The sequence below is a fragment of the Mesoplodon densirostris genome, chromosome 2, assembly GCF_025265405.1.
Source record: "Mesoplodon densirostris isolate mMesDen1 chromosome 2, mMesDen1 primary haplotype, whole genome shotgun sequence".
Lineage (NCBI taxonomy): Eukaryota > Metazoa > Chordata > Mammalia > Artiodactyla > Ziphiidae > Mesoplodon > Mesoplodon densirostris.
Genome location: NC_082662.1, coordinates 31,126,677 through 31,142,108, shown reverse-complemented (window position 1 = coordinate 31,142,108; position 15,432 = coordinate 31,126,677). Strand labels below are relative to the sequence as shown.

Genomic DNA, 15,432 nt, shown 5'->3' with positions numbered 1-15,432 from the left:
ATACCGTGGTTTGCTCAGAAGCTCATATTATCTTGTTAAAATTTTCTTAACCAGTTATTTCATGTCAGGAAATTTGCACTGAACAATTTATAGGCATCATCGTTATAAACATTGTGAACAAAGACCAATAAAATGCCCTAAACATCAACATCTGTTCAGTCACATGACTTTAAGTTAAAGAACCCACTTCACCTTGGTCTCCTGACTGGCTGCTCAAACATGCCTTTTAGAACACATTAAAATGCATTATTTGGGACTTCCCTGGTGGTGCAGTGGTTAAGATTGCACTCCCAATGCAGCAGGCCTGGGTTCCATCCCTGGTCAAGGAACTAGATCCCACATGCATGCCGCAACTAAGAGTTCACATGCCACAACTAAGGAGCTGGCAAGTCACAACTAAAGAGCTCGTGAGCCACACCTAAGGAGCCCACCTGCCACAACTAAGAACCTGCAAAACCAAATAAATAAATAAAATATTAGAAAAATAAAATGTATTATTTTACAGTTCAGTCTATAAGGGCATTTTTTCTGGCTTGGCTGCCTCTTTTGACACAAAACCTTCAGTCATATCTACAGTCCCTCCTCTTCTCTCCCCCTCCCCAATTACGTGGGCTTTTCCTTTCAGGGTGATCTTAACAAAAATGTGATATACATAACATAAAATTTACCATTTTAGCCTTCTTTTAAGTGTACATTTCATGGCATTAAGTACATTCACATTGTTGTGCAACCATCATCATCCTCCATCTCCAGAAATTTTTCATCTTCCCTAACTGAAAATCTATACCCAATTAAACAATAAATCTCAATCCCTCTGTCCTCCCAGCCCCTAATAACCACCATTCTACTTTCTGTGTCTATGAATTTGACTACTCCAGGTACCTCATATGAGTGAAATCATGCATTATTTGTCCTTTTGAAACTGGCTTATTTCACTTAGCATGTCTTCAAGGTTCATCCATGTTGTAGCATGTGAAAAGATTTCCTTCCTTTTTACTGAGCTCCTTTTTAAGTCTGAATAACATTCCATCATATGTATATACCACATTGTGTTTATCCATTCATCCATCAGTGGACACTTGTGTTTCTTCCACCTTTGTCTATTGTGAATAATGTTGTTATAGACAAGGATGTACAACTATCTCTTTGAGACTTTGCTTTGAATTCTTTTGTTTATGTACTCAGAAGTGGAATTGCTGGATCATATGGTAATTCTATTTTTTTTTTTTTTTGAGGAACTACCATACTGTCTTCCACAGCAATGGCTCCAAAAGTATGGAACACTGCATGAATTTGTGTGTTATCTTGCACAGGGGCCATGCTAATTTTCTCTATATTGTTCCAATTTCAGCATATGTGCTACCGGAGCAAGCACCCAAGGTGATTTTTAAACTGACCTTGAAGGAGGCTTTAGACACTTTTTAAATTTGCTTGATTGATTGTGCTTTTTCACCAGAGGGTCCCTTTTCTCTTTTTTCAAGTTGCAAAAAAAAATCTGTCAATTATTATTTAAAATGTACCTGTGTGAATTTATTATTATTTTAAGTAACTTTGTCATTTCATAAAAGTAATATACCCTCATTTAAAAATTGAAGCACTATAAAAAAGTTTTTTTTTTAAAAAGAGCAACTAATCATCCCAAATCTTACTAGCCAGAAATAAGTAGTGTTAATACTTTAGATACTATTCCAACTATCTCTCTCTGCATATGAGAGACAGAAAAAAACGGGTTGATAGAAATAATTTTATAGAAATGGGATTATACTGTACATATTATTATAAAATAAAAAATTAAAATTAATTTTATTTTAATTCAACAGATAAAAAACTGAAGGGAAACTGAAGACATGCTAAGCTTCAGATAAATATTTCCTTACTCTGAGATATACAAGTTCCTAAAGTGCCTTTTAGATTAAGAAATATATGGAAATCTTTAAAAGATGGGAGCCATTATGTAGATCTTACATAATCCTGTTTTTAAAATTTTGTGGACAGAAGTCTTATCACATTTTAGATAAGGTAATTAGCACCTCACACTTTCTCTCAACCTCTTCACTCATCCCTTGATTTTAATTGTTTTACTATTTTTTCTTTGTCCAGATTTATAAAGTAGATATTATGGACCATTTACGTTATTGTTCAATATTTATATGAATTTGGTGCTCACCATGGGGCTTTTTCAAAGTTGCCATCTCCATACTCTGTATTTTGATTCCTTCTTGTGTTCATGCATTTCAACAGAGTATTTTATTCAAGAAGGATTCAGAGGTACTATACTCCTTGAGTTTTCTCATGTTAGAGAATGTCAGCTGATTGCCTTTATAGTTGAATGATAATTTGGCTGGGTATAATATTATTATGCTTACATTTTTTCCCTCAGATTTTTCTTTTTTAGCTACCTCTCCATTTTTTTTGGCATTGAATTTGCTATGAGCAGTTGGAGGTGACCTGTTTTATCTCTCTGAATGCCTGAGGAGTTACTTATTCACCTTTGAAGTTCAATAATTTAACTAGATTGTGTCTCAGTTTGTATATTCTGTAACAGTTTTCCCCCTAGTATATGATATGCATTTTCAATCTGAAAATTTAGTTCTTTTATTTCAGGGATTTTTTTCTGTATCATATCTCTGAGTTAGCTCTATCTTACCTATGTTGGGTTCTTTATGTCATGGACAAAATCGTTCTTCTTTTGGTGCATTTTTGCTCTAAACTTTTTGGTTTTCTTCTCTTATTGTCCTGGGATGATTTTTTTCTTCATGTTATTAATTAAATTTTAAGCCCCATTCCTTCTTCTTTCTAATTTATTTGTTAGATTTCATACGTTGTTGTTTTGGTTCTTGATTTTTCCCCCCAGCTCCCCATTTTCCCTTTTCATCCAAATCTGCTATTTTATCTCATCTTTGAGCTCTTATTTTATTGATTCTTACTCTAATTAAGATCTGTAACACTCACCACTGATGGGAAATATGCTTTTATTTTTTTGAGTTATACTTTTTCCATGTTGAAGTGTTTGTCTGACTTTTGCTTACTTTGTCAGGATATTCAATATTTTACCATCATTTTTGTCTTTTCCTCTACCTTCCTCTTTTCTGCCTCCTCCCTCAGTTCCTCCTCTCTCTCCTAATGCTTCTTTTTGTAGCATGTTTGACTGTTAACTGTGCCATGTATTGATGGGCTCTTGCTTAATGTGGGCCACTACAGACCTTCTGTTTTCTCTAACTCAGTGAGGATTAGTTGAAATAGTTATAGATTTAGGGAATTCTCTGGTGGTCCAGTGGTTAGGACTTGGCACTTTCACTGCTGAGGGCCCTGGTTCAATCCCTGGTTGGGGAACTAAGATCCCACAAGCCATGCAGTGTGGCAAAAAAAAAAAAAAAAAAAAAAAAAAAAAGCTTTGTGGAAGGAGAGGGATGGACTGAGAGTTTGGGGTAGGTAGATGCAAACTATAACATTTAGAATTGATAAACAACAAATAAACAACAAAGTCCTACTGTATAGCACAGGAAACTATATCCAATCTCCTGGGATAAATCATAATGGAAAAGAATGTATATATGTGTATAACTGAGTCACTTTGCTGTACAGCAGAGATTGGCATAGCATTGTAAATCAACTATATTACAATAAAAATAAATAAAAATAAACAAAAGATTCATAAGAAGTTGCAAAAATAACATATAGAGATCCTCTGTACCCCTCATCCAGGTTCTTTCAAAGACATGGTCATATGTAACTATATACAGTTCAATATCAAGACAAGAAAACCATTGTAACAAAACCATTGTTACAATCCACAGACCTTACTGAGAGTTTACCAGTTTTACATGGCCTCACTTATGTGTGTATATTTAGTTCTATACAAATTTATCACATGTATTATTCATATAACCACAGCTGCAATCATGATACAGAACTGTTCCATCACCACAAAGATCCTCTGTGCTCTCTTTTTCTTGTCCTATCCACTGTCCTGCCTACACCTCTCCCCCTCCCCAACCCCTAGCAACCACTAGTCTGTTTCCTATGTAATTTTGTGATTTGAGAATTTTGTATAAATGGAATCATACAGTATGTGACCTTTTGTGACTGGCTTTTCTTCTCACTCAGCATAATGCTCTCAAGATCCAACCAGGTTGTTGTGTGTGCTGACAGTCCCTTTCTTGTAGATTGCTAAGTAGTATTCCATGGTGTAGATGTGTGTTTAACCATTAGCTGATTGTAGGACATTTTGGTGGTGTCCAGTCTTTGGCTTTTACAAAAAACCTGCTGTGAACAATCAAGTACAGATTTTTATGTGGACATGAGTCTCATTTCTCTGACCTAAATGCCCAGGAGTGTGATTGCTGGGTCAAATGGTAAGTGTATGTTTAGTGCTTTAAGAGGCTGCCAAACTATTTTCCAGGATGGCTGTGACATTTTATATTCCCACTAGCAATGTATGAGAAATCCTCATCAGCATTTGGTGTTTGGTATTGTCACTAATTTTAAATTTAGCTTTCTTAATAGGTTGTACATTGGATTTAAAATGTCACTTCAAGAGTGATGGTTTCACACAGCTATTGCTCCAGGTTTTCCTGAAACAGAGATGCTAAACTTTAGGCTCAGTTGCAGTTCACAACAATAAAACTCAAGTTTAATATAGCTTTAGGCCATCCTGCACTTCCCCCCAATTGCTACTACATTGTGGTAACATCTTGATAATCCTCAAATCTTCATGGGGAACTTCAGCGGTTAGAACAAAGTTACCACAACCCTTGATGCTTTGGAGTTCTGAATTTTCCTCATTACCTGGCTGGAATATTCCACTAATTTCAAACTAATGCTCCAGCTTTCCTGTTTTGATCCATGATCCCATTTGAAGATTTAACTTTTAAATCATTGTGTTATGAAATGATATAAGAAGAATGAAACCAAAGCCATATGATCCAGAATTTGGGGGTTCCCTGGGAATTCATTGCAGCAGGATATTGAAATAAGCATATTCCCACATCTTGAAAATAAAATATTTAACAGAGTATATTTTTGTTAGGAAGTTAAATGATCTGTATAATTAACTTTTATGTGTTAAAGGTTAAAAAGAAAAGATGACAAATTTACTTTAAAACATCTAGGTATGCATTTTTCTGTGACCTTTGAGCAGATTCCACCCTATAGTTTTCATTTCTCTGGTATCCTGGGCTAGCCACGTGGGCCAGTGATGTCAGCGTTAACTGTGCTTTCTACGGTCTTTGCCCTTTCCCTGATCACTTAGCAATATCTAACCCTAATATTATTTTAACTATATATATATATATATAAATGTGGACCATTTTTAAAGTCTTTATTGAATTTGTTACAATATTGCTTCTGTTTTATGTTTTTTGGCTGTGAGGCATGTGGGATCCCAGCTCTCCAACCAGGGACTGAACCTGCACCCCCTGCATTGGAAAGCGAAGTCTTAACCATTGGACCACCAGGGAAGTCCCTGGAAAAACAAAAAGTACTTATTTTCTAGTCACTATCTACATAACACAAAAGGCTTCAATATCCAGTGTGTGCAGAGTGGGATGTGAATGAGAAGTGAGCTGACCCATCCTATGGAATTCTGGATGGCCCAGGATGAAGAGGCACTGGTTACTGAGCAGGCTAGGGGGGAGGGGTGGAATTACAAACTGGAGGATTTGTTGAGGATTCAATGTGGAATAAATCATTGAATCCTCTCCCCAAGCCCTATTTCCCACTTCTGTGTACATAATGCCAGTACACAGAAGTCTCCAAGGACTATTTGGAGAAATTAAACCCAAGAAATTTGGAACTGAGGTTCAGCAAAATTAACTGAAGGTTTACAGGTGAAATAATTCTACCATCAGCCTTACCTCTCTCTGCTTAGTGTGCAGACCAGCTTAATCCCCAACAAGGTAGGAAAGAAGAAGTATTTTCTCTGGAGAAGCTGAATTGCCCTGGAGAAAAGACCTCCATGCACTGATTTGGGGAATCCACCCATGCAATGGCTAGCTTCCTTCCTCATCACCCTAATATAAGCCTGCCGTGCATGAATCTTGCCAGGTCTCTGAATTTTCAGTCAGTTTTTAAACACAGACAGATAATCAAATGTCACCAGACAAATGAGGAAAGCCTTCATCCTGAAAGAGAGAAACCAAAGTAAAAAGGCAAAACTGAATAAAGCAATCTGGGAGAAGCAGAGATAATATAGCAAACAGAAGAAAACTTCCAAAACTGCCACCAACCCAGTTCTAATAAATATTCTCAGAGAGCAATGAGAAGGTATTGCATCTCTAAAACAAGGACAAGATACTATAAAGATCTCATTGAAATAAAATGATAGTTCAAATAAAAATGGGTGGAAGACCAAGTCAAGGAAATAAGACAAAAAGCAGAACAAAAAGATAAAGCTTTGGAAAATATGAGGATGGTGAGAAAAAACATAAAGAATAAACCCTAAAAATCCCACCTCTGACTAAGAAGTTTCCAGGAAGGAAGAAGAGAAGAAACAGGGAAGGAAACAGAGGAAAAGCTGTATGAAAAAAATTTCCCAAATGAAGGATTCCAGCCTCCTGATTAAAAAGGCCCACCTCCTAAAGAGGACACATCAGAATGAGAGAAGGAAGACCCAAGTTAAGGCACATTATAGAGAGGTTTTAGAACCTGGGATTAGGAGATTCCCTAAAAGCTTCCAAATATAAAACAATACAAAAGAATTCATACACAAAGGACTAGGATCAGAATGACATCAGACTTCTCAGTAGCAACATTGGGTACCAGAAAGCAGCTGAACAATAGCATCAAAAACTTTATGGAATATACTTTTCAACCAGGAGTTTTATACCTTGCCAGGCTATCAGTCCAGTGTGAGGGCAGAATTAAGACATCTTCACCTATCCACAGACAACTTGCCTGCTTAAAACTCTTTCATAGAAAACATTGAGAAAATGTCCCAGCAAATCCTGAGTAATCCAAAAGAGGAGATGTCATGGCATCCAGGAAAAAAGGGATTCAATTCAGGAAAGCACTGAAGAGAAAGAAGGTACAGGCTGACAGCAGGGAGGACCACCAGCTGGGAGTGGAGGAGGAGGTTGGAGATGAGTATGTGGAAAGAATTAAGAATACGCATATGGAAAATTTTGCAAGTGAAAGTAATAATTTTTAAAAACTACCGAAAAGCCTGTACATGAAAGGATATGTAATTGTACACTGCTCAGCTCTGCAGTGAATCCACAAATAATTTGCATTGTGATCATAGTGTTGCAAACCCTTACATTGGTGAGAAGTCTTTCCTTTGCAAGTAAATGAAAACTCAAAGTGGCTTAAGCCATAAAGGGAATTACAGTATTTTGCTCACATGATTGGCAACTTAGAAGGTAGTTTAGGCTCCAGATGAGGTTTGATCCAGGGGCTCTCTAAAATCTTTAATTTCCATCATTCCCCTTGGCAATATCTATTCAAAGTAACACCGGCTTTCCTCATGGGTGCAAGGTAGCTTCCAGTACCTTCTAGGGGTTTCTAGGGTTCAGTCCATCAGGGAGAGAATGGTTCCCTAGAGGCTTCTGCAGAAAAACAAGGAAATTCTATCCCAGTTTCCTCCAGAAAGCATCTCATTGGTCAATATTGGGTTACATGCTTCCTCTTGATCAATCACTGTAGCTTGGGGGATGGGCTTTAGCCAATCAGGGCCCAACCCTGTAGCCAGAGATCATGTCAGTTTCCAAGGAAAGTGGTGACTGTGTAGGGGAACAGTGGGTACCCAAATGGAAATCAAGGTACAGTTAAAAGAGGAAAGAGAACGGAGGTTATATTGCCAACAAACAGCAAATGATTATTTTACAACACCAATTATTTAACTAAAAATTGTGAAATAGCTGGAGGGGACCATACAGATTGGTGGAATAAAGGAGCCAAACCAACATCTATCATAATTTAAAATCAATAGAGGATGTCTGAAATTTATGGATCAATAGATAACAGTTTAAACATATTATTCAGACACGTGGATGGAGCTAGTAGAAAAAACAACTGCGAGAGTTATGAAGAGTTATAAGTCACTACCTCTGGGCAGCTAGTCTGGGGATGGGGTGGAATAGGGCAGGGCACTATGATTTTTCATGAGAAGCTTTTTGTATGATTTGATTTTAAAACTATGCTCAAATGCATTACTTTGATTAAACATTTAAAAAATCTCCAAGCTGTCATGAAAAAAACATGAAATTATATGAAATGGAAAAGCAGGAGGTTGCCGACTTTGCCTTGTGAAAAAGACATGTAAAAGTGCAAAAATTCAAAATGGCACCCCCAGCCATTTTTTAGTTAAATCCACATGCCATGGATGTGTGCAGTGTTCTGTGATTTCCTGCACCTCTAGCACACTGCTACATATCCCCGGGGAAGGAAAGAATATGCCCTAGTTTGAGAAGTATAGATTAAGACACATCAGGACAAAGAATCTGAAAGGTTTTAAAAAGGAAAAACTCATACTTTACCCTAGAGGAACACCAAGGCCAGGTCCCCTGTGAGCGTAACACAATACAACAACACAAAGAAGAGGCTAAAAAGATGCTGGCTTTGGGGTGTTGTCAAGAGCTCTGCCTTGGCACTCTTCTTTCAGTGTGGGCTAAACTCTGTTACATTGTCCTTCCTTTTGTCACAGACAGTTTCACTTCTTGTATTGTTTCTCCTTAGACCATACATGCTGCTCCAGCAACGCTCAAAGGCCCTTTCTTTAGTTTGTGTCACCAGCCTGATCGAAAACTGTTCATTCCTCCTGGGACCCTGGACCCAGCAGGGTAGCATCATGTAAAGAGCCATATCTGGAGCACAGGGGCGCACTCATACAGGATCTCCCCCTTGGGAAGACTTAGGTGTGAAAGGACAGACCACAAAGACAGAGAGTAGTTTAGGCACGACAGTCTTTCCCGGCTGCTGTGTTTGATAACCTCCAAATTATAAAGGCAAACCCCATTATTGATGACAAAGAGTGACCAGATAGGGTTCAGTTTTAAAAGCGAGTGACTTTCTGTTTCAACAAGGGGAGACTAGTATATAAATCTGAGCGCAAATTACGTCCAAATTTAAGACAAATCCTTTCATGGGACTTTCGGTTTCACAGCTATAAGGCAAAACATTCTTTGCTGAAATGGCATCTTGGGAGCAGTGAGGAATTCAGCTGCTCTTCACGATGGTGTTAAGGCTATGTCTTCACTTTGGGTTGAGTTAGCGTGTCTGCAGATCATGGGAAGCAGAGACCGAAAGTCTTCCTCCCCCCACCCACACCACCTTGGCCCCCTCTTGCTGGACCCCAGAGGAGACTAGGATGGGGGTGAGGATCTTAACTAATGTAGGGAAGATAGAGACAAACAATTCTGTTGTGGAATGGGAGCTGGTGGTTCCAGTGATGCAGTCCAATGGAGCCCAAGGAGGGAGATAGCCCTCTGCACTGTAATTCCCTTTTGCTCCCCCTAAGGCTTCAGTAAAATTTTGTTAAATGTTACCATCTGGTTTACAATCTGGTTTCTGTGTTTGGGGGGAATTTGGGATGGGACTTTTAAGACAGCGGACATAATCCAGAGAAATGCAACACAGGAATGAAGGAACAAGGTGACCAGAAGTCAGAGAGCTGCTTAATGTTCTAGCAACAACCAGGGTTGCTTTGAGGGGACATGGGACCTGGGACATGGAAGTATTCCTCAGGGATTTTCAGAGATCGTTGGGGAGAGAACCTGAGAAAGTGTGAGCCTTTCTTACAGTGAAGCTGCTTGGGGACTCAGACTATCACTACCTAGATCTTCAGGGGAAGGATGACTTTTGGAAGGCTGTAGAACTTGGGAGCATGGAGGGCTTATTTTTAAGACCTTGAGTATAGTTGTGGGACAAACTAATGTCTTAACCATTTGTTTCTCTAGTTCAGTATTTTCCCAAATTCTTAATGGAGAGCCATATAGCCAATGAAGGATATGAAAGACCACAACCCACACAAATGCAGGTACAGCATTTCAATGCAGCAGGTTATCTGTATTGTACCCAATACTGCAATTGGACATACTCACTGAGCCAGTTCAAACTGGACAATTCCCACGAGCTCAAGCCTCATTCCCAACATTTCAGCTTTAATCCCTGACCTGCTTAAGTTTGAACTCCTTCATATTACATTCACTAGCTTCCACCCCCAAATTATTACCAGCAATTCTCACTGACTCCTGGGAAAACCTTGGAGTCCTTTTGTAAGGGGGTGGGGGGGAACAGAAGCAGAAAACCACAGAGAATTAGAGAAAAGCAACCAACCTTTCCTTCTTTCTAAATAAATATCATTTCAGTTAGAATATCAGATTCTTTGCATGAGCCAGACGTTTAATGCCCACATTGGAATTTTGCATTCTGTGTGGACGGCACACCCCTCTCACAGCATGGCAGGTAAGATATTTGTTTACTGGTAAAAATTCAAAACCCACAGGAAAAACCAAACTCACACAAAAGTTTTGATTCAAATTGCCATTGTGAAATAAGAAAACCCTGAGCTAAGGATTGCATCCAATTAGAATTATGTTAATGGAACCCCAAATTTGTCTCCCCGATTTCATTGATTGAATCCCCAAGTTTTCACCCATCATTTTGCTAATACACAGAATGCTGGCCCCAGAGAGGGCTGAGTTTTCAGGGAAGGGGCCCCAGCCACCTGGAACCCTCACAGCAGGGAGCCCCTCCCTGGTGGCTTCTGAGCAGCTGCTCTGAGCGCCAGGAGGAGAGGGGTTCCACGGGGGGCTGGGGAAGCCCTTAGCAGATGGTGTTTCTTCTTTCCCTCTCTTGTTTAGAGCAGAGATTCCCCCGGGGTTACCGGCTCTCAGCAGCTGAGCTTTGGAACTTGATCTCCTCTTTTCTCTCTGGCCCTCTAGTCCACAAAGTCCCGGCTCTCTTGTGGCTAAAAAATTTATGAGCCTAGTCCAGGCGTTCAGTGGGAGGTGGGAACTTACAACGTTCCAGAACTGCCTTTGGTATCAGAGAGCCTGACTCAACTGTTTATCCTCTGTATGACCTTGTGCAAATGATTCCAACTTCTACCTGAAATGCGGGGGTAACACAGTCCTAGCTCACAGGTGATGATTAATGAGGTGATGTGTGTGTAGCGCTTGGCACACTGCCTGGCACAATGGTGGGCCTCCAATAAATTACAGTTATTAATATCACTTCCTGCTGGGAAGTAAGGAAACGGGAAATCATTTAGCTGAGTCTAAAATATAAAATTAGTACTTTCATATAAAAGTTAATTAATGATAGCAGTTGTTAGGCCAAGGCCCTGTTGGCTTTCATTTTTGGCTTGTCCTAGAGCAGAAACAGAAAAAAAAAAAACAAAAAAAAAAACCAAGACTGAATTGTGTAAGAACGTATTAACTTCCAGTTAATCAATACATAACTAAGGTATTCTTTGAAGCAGGCCTGAGAGGCAAAGTAGACATTTGTCTGACAGACAAGGGGCCAGTCAGGATGGCAAATATGTAGCTGATATCCTGTACTCCCCTCCACTTCCTGTCCTTGTTGCATATCCCCTGCCTAGGGCAGACATCTTCAATCAATCATAGCATCTTATCTTGCTAAACCTGGATTCTGCCTTATGATAGTTTTCCTTCTTTCGTTTTTCTGTAGTAAAGTATTTTAAAGCAAATCTTGAATATTGCATTATAATCCTGCAGGATACATTTCTTTAAAAAATAGATGTTTTCTTACATAACAACAAGGCATTATCTCACCTAACAAAATTAACAACAAAAAAGATCCTTTGTATTGTCTAATACCAAGTTCATAATAAAATTTCCCTGATTGTCTCGAAATATTTAGGATTATGTTTAACGCAGCTGTGGACCAATAGTCAGAGTTTTTAAAGCATGAGTCAGAAGCATCTGCAGGCTGCCCTTTGAGGAATGGAAAGGAGGGGTTTCTCCTACCGCTGGTTGGCTTTGCGCTTTCAGAGGCTTGTTTCTGGGGGTGGGAGCATCTATGGTCTATCTTCCTCTCTGAGGATTGCTAGTTCCTTGAATCCTTTGTTCTGCCAGGAAGCAAGGAGGCCTTCTAATAAATAGGACTCTGGAACTCTGGGGTCCCTAGGTTTTCCAGGGATGACCCTAGCTGATCAGGCCCTGCTGTGAGTGGTGATACTAGTAGGGGATTGTGGGGGTCCTCAGCTCCCAGGAAGTTGCTGATCCTACCCTGGAGGGCTGGTCATGGGAGTTAGATCTCCCTCTGCTCAGGCTGTCTCAAGTTAATCTATCTGTCCACTCTGTACCCCAGGGAGCAGGTGTTCTGTGTGCTTTGGAATCAACTGCCGGTGTGCCAGCAGGGACTGGCATGGATTTTCCATTTCCTGCGCACATCTGCGAGGAGATTAGAGACTCAATTTCAGGATGCCTGGGCCTGCACAAAGGCAGTGACAATGGCTATTGTCTGGGAAATGGTCTACTGTGGAGATGGGGTAGGGAGGCAGCAAATTAGGGACTGTTGATTCCTTCCCTGGGGAGCTGAGACTGTGCTCTGGCAGACAAAGGTCTGATTTAGCACAGGACACACTGAAGTCAGAGAGAACGTCCTGGGAGGAGCCATAGAGGATCTCCACTGAGACCCTTGGTCCTCAGGGTCTTGCTGAGGTCAGGGGCTCAGGTGGCAGGACAGGAATAGGAGCAGGGCAGCCTAGTCAGGCGTTGCAGGGGTTCCTGGGAAACTTTGGGATGGAAAAAGAGATCTGAGGGTTTGTACGTTGACTTCCCATTCTTCATGACACTGCCTTAGCCCTTCTAGGGGGAGTAGGACATAGATTTTTCTTGTTTCTCTCTCTTTTTTGTTTCTTTCCCTCCTCTCTCATTCCCTTTCTTTTATGTCCTCATTCATTCATTTATTCACTCATTTATCCAATGTCAACTGCAAAGGGTCTTCCTATATGTCAGCCACTGTGCCCAGGGCTTAGGATAAGATGGTGGAAAAGACAGACATGGTCCCTGCCCTCATGAGGCTTACAGGTTAGGGGAGAGATGGACACCAACTGAGATAACACATAGATAAACTCAATGGTTACAAGTTGTAGTAAGGATTATGAGGTAAATAAAAGGGCTGAGATAGGACATTACACTGTGTTCTACCTACTAGTGGTGTCTGTTAAGCTCTGACCAGCTCCCTGCCCTTGTCCCTTGCTTCCCTCACAGGTATGATTTCTTACCTTCCTCTGTGACCATTGGCTCTGTGTTGAGCCAGCTGCCAGGGCTCCTCCCTGACTGCAGGCAGGAGGGATTTCAGAGCTCTGGGACAACACTCTGGGACTCTGACTGCAGCTAATGTCTTGACCTGGAGCCCCAGACCTATTTCTGTGCCAGAGAACCTGTCTTTTTAAAAAAATTTCTAGGTTTTTATGGAGATATAATTTACACACAGTGAAACACAAGGACCTTTAGTTCTGTCCATTTTTGCTTCATGTGTTCGTAAGCTCTGTTATTAGATGCACACAGATTTGGGATTGTTCTGTCTTCTTGATTATTTGACTCTTTTTATCATATGAAAATTTCCTCCTTTCCTCTAGTGGTATTCCTTGTCTTGAATCTACTTCAACTGATATTAATATACCCTTTCGTTTAATTAGTGCATCTTTTCACTTTTAACCTCTCTGTGTTTATATTATTATTTATTTTTATTTAAGAATTTTTTTCCAGCTTCATCAAATTTTAATATTTTGCAGAACCTGCCTTACCTTTCTCTAGCTATATTCATTTTTTTCTGGACCATTTGAGAGTAGATTACATACATTAGGTTCTTTACCCCTTTAATATTTCAGTATGCATTTCATAAGAACAAGAATATCCTCTTACATCACCCAAAAAGTTAGCAATTTTAGAATATTTAACACTAATACAATATCTTAATCTAATCTACAGTCATTACTGCAATTGCCCCAAATCTTTTTTAAAAGTTTTTATTGGAGTATAATTGATTTACAATGTTGTGTTACTTTCTGCTCTAGAGCAAAGTGAATCATTTATACATATACATATATCAACTCTTTTTAAGATTCTTTTCCCATATAGGTCATTATAGAGAACTGAGTAGAGTTCCCTGTGCTAGGTCCTTATTAGTTATCTATTTTATATGCAGTTGTGTGTATATGTCCATCCAAATCTCCCAGTTTATCCCTCCCCTCTCTGTGTTTTTATACTTAAAGTGTGTGTCTTATTATAAAAGGATATAATTGGGTCTTGCTATTTTATTGTCGGATAATTTCTGCCTTTTAATTGAAGTGTTTAGTTCATTTACATTTAATATAATTATTGATTTGGTTGGATTGAAAGTACCATTTTGCCATTAGATATCTGTTTTTCTACTTTGTTATTTTAAAATTTTCTTCCCTCCTTTCCTTTTACTTTTGGGTTCTTGAGAATTTTTAGTATTCTATTTTTATCTCATCAAGTTTTTTAAAAAAATCTACATCTCTTGTTAAATGATTGTTCTAGCTCTATCTTTCTGGACCTGGCTAAGGAGGAAGAGCTATCATGGGAGTTGACATCCAGCACAACAAGGACCGAAAGTTTCCACGCAAGGAGCCCAAGAGCCAGGACATCTACCTAAGGCTGTTGGTCAAGCTGTACAGGTTTCTGGCCAGATGAACCACCTTCACCTTCAATCAAGTTGTACTGAAGAGGTTGTTCATGAGTCACACCAACTGGCCACCTCTGTCCCTTTCCTGGATGATTTGGAAGATGAAGCTTCCTGGCCAGGAAGACAAAAGAGCTGTGGTTGTAGGGACTATAACCGATGATGTGCATGTCCAGGAGGTGCCCAAACTGAAGGTGTGTGCTCTTCGAGTGAGCAGCTGAGCCCGGAGCTGCATCCTCAAGGCCGGGGGCAAGATCCTCACCTTCGACAAGTTGGCCCTGGACTCCCCCAAGGGCTGTGGCACTGTCCTCCTCTCTGGTCCTCACAAGGGCCGAAAGGTGTACAGGCATTTCAGCAAGGCCCCAGGAACCCCGCATAGCCACACCAAATCCTATGTACGCTCCAAGGGCCGGAAATTTGAGCATGCCAGAGGCCGATGGGCTAGCCGTGGCTACAAAAACTAACCCCAGATCCTACCGTGTTATTAAAAAGATTTTGGATGGTAAAAAAAAAAAAAAAAAAAAAAGATTGTTCTAGGAATTGTAATATACATTCTTAAATTATCAAAGTATACCTTGAGTTAATATTATTCCCCTTCACATACAGTGTAAGAATCTTACAACAGTAGATTTTAATTTCCTCCCTCTTTTGTTCTATTTTTGATATTTATTTTTATTTTTACATATGTTAACTCCCACAATGTAGTATCATTTTTTGCTCTAAACAGTAGTTTTTCTTTTAAAGAAATTAAGAATTAAGAAAAGTCTTTAACACTGACTCATATTTATTACTATTTCTGGCGTACTTTATTCCCTGATG

At 39.6% G+C, this 15,432-nt stretch overlaps 1 non-coding gene and 1 pseudogene across 1 annotated transcript; one reads left to right on the top strand and one right to left on the bottom strand.

Annotated features, from left to right (window-relative positions):
- Window positions 1-1,269: 1,269 nt before the first annotated feature.
- LOC132484717 (U6 spliceosomal RNA) lies at window positions 1,270-1,375 on the bottom strand. Its single transcript, XR_009531276.1, has one exon. It is a non-coding gene; the product is annotated as a U6 spliceosomal RNA (small nuclear RNA).
- Window positions 1,376-14,510: 13,135 nt separating this feature from the next.
- On the top strand, window positions 14,511-15,077 carry LOC132478895 (large ribosomal subunit protein eL18-like; annotated as a pseudogene).
- Window positions 15,078-15,432: the final 355 nt, after the last annotated feature.